The sequence below is a fragment of the Macrobrachium nipponense genome, chromosome 26 (genome assembly GCF_015104395.2).
Source record: "Macrobrachium nipponense isolate FS-2020 chromosome 26, ASM1510439v2, whole genome shotgun sequence".
In the NCBI taxonomy this organism is placed as follows: Eukaryota; Metazoa; Arthropoda; class Malacostraca; order Decapoda; family Palaemonidae; genus Macrobrachium; species Macrobrachium nipponense.
The window spans coordinates 71,990,167-71,998,382 of record NC_087215.1 but is presented as its reverse complement, the minus strand read 5'-3'; the positions used below and the strand labels follow the sequence as shown (position 1 = coordinate 71,998,382).

At 37.8% G+C, this 8,216-nt stretch overlaps 1 long non-coding RNA gene across 3 annotated transcripts; it reads left to right on the top strand.

Annotated features, from left to right (window-relative positions):
* The first annotated feature begins 1,113 nt into the window (after positions 1-1,113).
* Positions 1,114-7,979, top strand: LOC135200398 (uncharacterized). 3 transcript variants are annotated; one of them, XR_010311280.1, is made up of 5 exons: positions 1,114-1,221; positions 3,093-3,178; positions 3,719-3,759; positions 6,236-6,372; positions 7,169-7,979. It is a non-coding gene; the product is annotated as an uncharacterized LOC135200398 (long non-coding RNA). The 3 variants fall into 3 exon arrangements; XR_010311282.1 differs by lacking the exon at positions 1,114-1,221 and adding an exon at positions 1,541-2,107; XR_010311281.1 differs by lacking the exon at positions 1,114-1,221 and adding an exon at positions 2,135-2,329.
* The last annotated feature ends 237 nt before the right edge of the window (positions 7,980-8,216 follow it).

The following is an 8,216-nucleotide window of genomic DNA, read 5'->3' as shown; positions in this document are numbered from 1 at the left end:
GTTCTAAGATATAATGAAATCTCTTTTCCTTACGGAAACTGGACTCGGCAGATGACACAAAACGTTCCTGGCACAAATGCTTCTAGTAGCTTCGAACTCTGACGCAACTTCACATAAAAAATGTGCAATCCCCACGTGGCTTTGATCAAAGACATATGCGTACAAGACGATTCTGCTCAACAGACACGTACCCGATTGAAACGGAGGTTGAGCGATAATTAAGATTGACATGTTTTGATAACATCGCGAAGACTCGCTTATCAAATGCGTTGACAGATTTAGGAAAGCAAACGGATCTCGCAGACCCTCTAATCTTACAGTGTTGACATAAAAGGGAAAACACTTACAGTTTCGAATGGACAAAGAAAATCTCTCTCTTTTTACATTCTACATTATAATATATATTCTTTTATAACATGCATATGCGAAATCTGAACACACATTTAAAACATCCTATCTCTAAACCATCTAGGAATCTGAAAAAATGTTGCACAATTCTACATGACATTTTTATACAGTCACAAAGGGGATATATGCATTTTGAATGTAGCAATATATAATATATATATATATATATATATATATATATATATATATATATATATATATATATATATATATAGGACGATTCCGTGATTAGATCTTTAAGGCTTTTTTTTGTAACAGAGTAAGGTTATATATATTATATATATATATATATATATATAGATAAATATTATATATATATATATATATATATATGTATATATACATGTATGTATATATATATATATATATATACTAATATATATAAATATATATACATATATATATAACCTTACTTTGTTACAAGAGAAGCCTTAAAGATCCAATCACGGAATCGTCCTCAAAATCCAGTAAGAAAGGAGAAATACTTCGGAATCAACGCGTATTTGGGCCCTGAAGCCATGGCGGCTGGTAAGAAGAGAGAGAGAGAGAGAGAGAGAGAGAGAGAGAGAGAGAGAGAGAGAGAGAATCAACGCATATCTGGGCTCTGAAGTCATGGCGGCTGGCAAGAGGAAGAAGAAGAGAAGAAGAAGAAGAAGAAGAGAGAGAGAGAGAAAGTTATAGGTTATTGCATGCATGGCCATTTGAAAATTGCATCGTAAGGTGGCAACTGGCAACTCACGAGCAAAGTGTACTTTATTGAGACCACGCAAGGTCATAGAATCATTACAGCGAAAGTCTCCTAAGGGTGGCCACGTAAGTCAACAGTGTGTTATTATTATTATTATTATTATTGTTATCTTTATTATTCAGGGGATGAAGAACCCTAGTCACATGGAACAAGCCCACCACAGGAGCCATTGACTTTAAATTCTTTAAGCTTCCAGTGGATAATTCTTACGATGTCCATTCAAAATAAGTGACAGGTGATGGGAGACAGAAATAATATCTCACTTGTCATAAAAGACATAGTAAATCAACAAATTAATAAACAAATGTTCGACAGCGAGGTACATTTATTGCGTACCGGTGTGTGTGTGTGTGTGTGTGTGTGTGTGAGTGCGTCTTAGTGTTTCTGTGCGATGGTGAATAGTGATTCGTTTCGTGTTGGCAAGACGCTTGGCAGTTGTGATATAACAAGTGAATTGATCCTTTCATTATGTTGCATCTGAACCGTAACCAACTTAATCTTTACATGCACAAGTCCCAGAGAGAATGGTGATCGTTAGGTGAAAAGTCATCCTGACTGCCGGACATTTTGCTATATCAAATAGATAAACTTCGGTCTACTAGGTCTATGACTCTATGTGTAGGCGTACATGATAGTCTAATTTGCTGGCACGAGTTAGCAGGCATTAAGTTTTTTTTTTTTTTTTTTTTATGACTACTGGTTCACACCAGTCCTCGTATGTACGGTAAGCTATTCGACATTTTAGTTGTGGCCGAAAGAACACAGCCGTTGAATTCTTGTTGACTTTATCCCGCCAAATCTTTAGGATTTATAATTCCACTTGGTGCATCACGGTGATCAATCAATCTTCTGATCTCAGTTTGTACTGAATTTGCATTGTAAACCTCTGAACGAACGCACAGGTTCAAACTAATTTCAAGCCAACGAAGTGAATGTAGTTGCATACTCTGTGTAAGTGTATCTCTTGATTTTTGTCTCTCCTCCTCGAATAGCCAGTGAAAGACGTGCCTGTCACATGTATAAACAGTGATAAGATTGTCTGCATCGTCCAGAAACCATAGCCTACAGCACTGAAACATCCCAAAAGTGACTGACCGTTTCGAAGAGAATTCATTCCACCAGCAGTCATTTTAGAGCCTCATTCGTGAGCTGCCATGACTCCTCGGCCGAGCAGTGAGTAAAAGTAACCTTGGTCTTCATAATACCGTCGCCGTGGAAACAGCAGGAAGCTGAGCTACGCAGCCACCGTGTCTGATTGTCTGTTTGGACTAGATATTTCCAGAAATCTTATTCTGGGGTTCATCGGAATTCTGTTGAGGGGTGACCTTTGGGCCATGGGGAAAGTTGAATGTGTTTTGTAGTTGATCCTGATGTGTTCCTAGGATTTGTGAGTGTGTGTGTGAGTGTGTGTGTGTGTGTGTGTTATGGGAAGTAGGAGTTGCTCAAGGTGGATTTTAGACGCATAAAAGTGTCCTTGAAGATAAAACGCACTCATGACTTGGTGAGATGTGAAGAATATTTTCCACTGGAGGCCAGTCATCTTTGTTCAAGCATTCTGAAGCGTATATATACTCATCTCTGTTTATCATTGTGATTCCCTATTTATTATCGTGTATTCTTTATGCTCCATAGCGCCTATACCTTATGAGTATTCTAGGGAGAGACAATGATATTTACTGACAAAATTTATTTTACAGATTGGACGCCGTAGAATTTTTGGAAAACCCATTTACTCACATGCAATCAGATTCCATAGATATGACGAGCTGAAGATTTTCGCTCTTACTACATGGAATAAACACCCCCCTCTGTGTCCCAAAGATGCGTTTATTTTTACCCGATAAGAAGAAACAGAGAGAGAGAGAGAGAGAGAGAGAGAGAGAGAGAGAGAGAGAGAGAGACTGTTATGCTTAAGTTATATTCTCTTTTTTTTCAGGCTCGAAAAGTCCTGGGCTTTGTAAGTGCAGCTCAAGATGACGTCTGCCAAAATCGTCGTCCTGGTCATCTCACTGATTCTCTTCGGTATGTTACCTCAGGTTAACTTTAGTGTATCACAAAGTACAGGATTACTGTTTTTTGTATTTTGTCTACTTTAAATGAGAATGATTTACTTACTAAGGATTTAGAATGTCCATTTATTAACGGAACTTACATCGAAGTGTCTTAATAATGCTAGTTTCTGTTACAGTAAAGACTAAAATGTGAAATTAGCACTACATAGTCTCCTTTTCGAGTTTGAATAAACGCTTACGTCTTGTTATCTTTGACGAAATTTGTAATTAAGACATCGATTCTATATGAAAGATTTCTAATAGTTTGTTTATTGTTATCATAGATGACTTCTCATATACGAAAATGTTTCAAGACCAAATGTGAAATTAGGCCTAGTCACCCCATGTAGGCTACCATTCGCGTATCAATAGTCCAAAGTCGTCTTATCTTTGACGAAACTTGTAATTAAGACATAAACTCTTTAGAATGAGTTTTTAAAAGTGTTTTTTCTCACAGATAATCTCTCATATACGCAATTTCTTTTTGTTTAAATATTACTTTTCAAAACAGAACGCGGAGCTGAGTCGGTAGATGAAGGTGCTCCAGAACGCGTAAGTAGCCGAGTCAAACGAATTTTTTTAAATGTTACCAATTATCACTTCCCCTTCGGTGTTTACTAGACCGAGGTTGAGTGAATTTGATGTTTGTCTGTATGGTGCTTCTACGTTGCATGGAACCAGTGGTTATTCAGCAACGGGACCAACGGCTTACGGGACTTCTGAACCACGTCGAGAGTGAACTTCTATCACCAGAAATACACATCTCTCGCTCCTCAGTGGAATGGCCGAGAATCGAACCGGCGACCACCGAGGTAGGACGCCAACACCATACTAACCACGCCACTGAGGCGCTAGAATTTGATATGGAACGACGTTTGTCGCTTATTGTTTGTGAATGTAAACAAGGTGTGATACGACCTTCGGCTTATTCAGGATGCGTACAAGTTTCCCGTCATGCATGAGTTGTGAATATTATACTAACTTTCAAGGTAAATTAAAACTTCATAAAATGTATGTGTCAAATAGAGCCTTGTTTCAATAACGTTAATTAGAATAAATACGCTATACTTCAATAGAAATAATTGTTCTGTACAGTTTAACAAGAACATTATTTATTTTTTAAATTTTCATTCTAATAAATATATCACAAAAATCCTGTCCTAAAATTCCTGCATCATCAACTTAATACGAAACACCTTTTTCAGACCTTTTTTGGCTCTTCCATACACCTTTCCTATCCCCACAACAAGAACAACAATAAAAACAACTACAACAAACAGTTTGCAGGCTTACTCCCCGAGTAAGCGAAAAATGTCATAACGTAGGCTACGTGACAACAGTTCATGAATCTCATGTATTTATCTAACAGATACCTAGTTTCTCTTACAACTTCAATAAATTTTTCTCATACGTAGCATTCTTAGGCTTTTATAAACTATAAACTTTATGGTTTAGTTAAAGGCATTAGGTTTTCTGCCTAAAGCAATCGTAACTAGCTAACAAAAGCTATAGTAGATTCACATCAACCGTGCATCTGATGTCTAGCCCAGTCTCTTACGACGCTCCTGATTGGCAGTTGATAAGTCTCTCGAGAGAGACTGAGAGTTTCCAGCCCTGTGACTGGCTTATCAACAGCCAATCAGGAGCGTCGTAAGGGAGAGAGACTGAGAGTTTCCGAGTCTCACGGCCTATTGGGCCTGACCTTGACTGACTCCTAGCAACAGCCAATTCAGAGAGCGTCGTAAGAGAGAGAGACTGGAGAGTTTCCAGCCCTGTGACTGGCTTAGTCAAACAGCCAAATCAGGAGCGGTTCCGTCAAAGGGGAGAGAGACTGAGAGTTTCCAGCCCTGTGACTGACTTATCAACAGCCAATCAGGAGCGTCGTAAGGAAGAGAGACTGAGAGTTTCCAGCCATGTGACTGGCTTATCAACAGCCAATCAGGAGCGTCGTAAGGGAGAGAGACAGAGTTTCCAGCCCTGTGACTGGCTTATCAACAGCCAATCAGGAGCGTCGTAAGGGAGAGAGACTGAGAGTTTCCAGCCATGTGACTGGCTTATCAACAGCCAATCAAGAGCGTCGTAAGGGACTGGCCTAGACATCGGATGCACAGGTGATGTGAATCTACTGTAGTAGCTCTGTGTTATACATCAATATCTTCAGCTGACAGGACAGCACGTCAGCCTTTTAAAATAATTATTCGTGGTTTTTCACCGTTCAAGTAGGATGTTCCATCCACTGTGGAGTATTGCTTCTATTTATTTATATTTATTTGATTTTTGTCGTTAAGTCTTCGAATATAGGCCAAGAATGACTTCGACGGTAGGAAACACGAAGGCAGGTTAACGGATATTCTAAATACTTTAGTGACCTATGCTTGCCAAGTTTTCTTTGTTAATGTAACTAGACCATTTTTTTTTTGTGCAGCGGGGATAAAAAGTGTCTATAATACTACAGTTTTTAAAGGTCAGAAATGAGCAATTTTTGCCGGTAAACGACAGAACAGAATATGACTCGAAATTGGCAACTAGATATGATTGTGGGTCTATCAGAATCCCTTCAGCGAACTGACGTTTTCATTGTGTCTATGTTTCTCGAAGGGAGTTAGTGCCAACAGCGCACCTTGCTTGGCGCACTCTAGGCGTTACTAAGGTTCTCTGCACGCGTCCCCTCGGCCACTAACTTCTGCAGCCCCTTTTGTTCATTTTACAGCACCTCCGGTCATATTATCTTTTTTTCTCCTAACAATTGTTTCATAGTGCAACTGTGAGGTTTGCCTCCTGTTACACTTTTCAAACCTGTTCTCTTAGTTTCCATTTCTGCGTTGAATGTCCTCATGATAGGTTCCAGCGCTTGGCCTTCGACTTAAAAGTCTATTCTAATCCTCTCTCCCTCTCTAAATATGTATGTATATATATATATATATATATATATTATATATATATATATATATGTATATTATTTATATATATATATATATATATATATATATATATATATATATATATATATATATATATTATCTTTCAGCCTCTCCAGGAAGAACCTTGCTCCCGCACAGGGGGAATATGTGCCTTTGAGGAGTTCTGTCCCACCAAGTTTGAGGATACCTGAAAAGGGTCTGTGTCCCAATCAACAGTATAAAGGCGTGGAGTGCTGCAGGACGGGTATGATTCACCAATAATCTTTTTAAACACCTATTTTTTTTTTTTTTTTTTTTTTGCAGGGATGCATTACGATAATGGTACTATTTGAAATTATAGTGAAGTGTATTGAAGTGGAAAATGTGGGAAAATTATTGTGATATTCGTAGGATCACCCCCTCCCCCCTTTTATTTTTGCTGAACTATTATGATTTATCTAAGTTATTTTTACGTTTCCTTGTAGTAATGAGTTTGTGTATTCTATTTTTACTGTCATATTATATTTTAACTAAGATACATTACTGTAGCGGGTTAGTTTAAACTATTTTATAGTCTTCAAAAACGAAGAAACATAATAAATTAAATAAAGTATCGTTTCTTCGCGTGATTAAGCTTAAATGTTAACGAGTGAAAATGAAAACATGTATATTAAATCGTTTCTCTCTCGAAGAGCTTAGTACTATACTGTTTTTTTTTTCCACCTGTCCACCCGCCTGTGGTGTTTGGGTATGGTAACAGTGCGTCCCGGGCTTTAGATAGTTACATTCAGCTTACATTCAACAATTATAATAATATCCTATTTCGAATATTAACGGTGTAATTCGCATACAGTAAATTACTAAAACACTTTTCAGTTGCAAATGTACACCCAGATATCCTTTTATTTACCTAACACTTACACATAGCGTAACAATCTAAACCCCGGGACTCAGTTTTACCGTACGCAAACACCACAGGCGGGTGGAAAGATGAAAAAAAAAAAAAAAAAAAAAAAACAGAGTATAGTTAGTCTCATAATACCGTCTTCTCTACTCCCCAGTTCCTCTCAACTCACGCAGCTGCCGAGACAGAGGCGGCGAATGTTTCGTAGCCGAAAGCTGTCGAAAGGTACCAGGTCCCTTTGCAACTTGCCCAAAGGGAGAAGTTTGTTGTCTTCTCGAATGAACTCCGGGTCTGGTTAGTAAGTCTTGTCGACTAATAATTCTTCGAGACTTCTGGGATGAAGCCCTGCTAACTTTGTCTCTGAAGGCGTCGGGGTTTGAGACCTGGTGGAGTTATTCTCAAAGTTCCAGTTGGCTTCATCACCTGCAGAAACTGTATGGGAACTGCGTTGACTACTTCTTTGGAACATAATTGGTAGAGTTAATATTATTATTTTTCAGAAGATGAACCCTATTCATACGGAACAAGGCCCGCCACAGGGGCCACCTGACTTGGAATTCAAGCTCCCACAGACTATATGGTGCTCACTCGAAAGAATGAATAGAAGGTAACAGGAAACATAGGAAGCGATCAGTTATTCGATCATAAAACATAAACTAATAAGTAAATAAATAGATAAAAAATAGCTATTGATAGGCCTATATGGTACACGTGAATTCCATTTATTTGATTAATATAATAACTTTCCGGTAGCTTGTTGCGTTAGTCAATTTAGTTATGAATAGGCCTAGTACATGACACGTGTGATTTCTGACTGTTTTGATATTTTCAACAGCTAATGATATTGGGTTGGAGGATTTAGTTACGAATAGGCCTATATGATAGACGTGATTTCTTTTTAGATATAAGTGTTGTGTAGTACACTTTACAACAATTTTGAGTTTAATAAACGTTTCCAACCATTTAAATCGTCTTATTTTTTGATTTATCAATTATAACATGCGGCATGAACACGTTTAGTTCAGTGCACAACCACCCTTTAAAGGTTTAGTTGTGTTCCTAAGCCTATTACTGCAACTTCAACTTTTTATTTTGTTATAAAAGTTAATTTATTGATGTAGGACTAATGGTAGAAAATTTTTATTCCGTATTAAAGAAACCTTGTTAATACAAGCTTAATGATAGAAACTTTATTCTGTTATAAA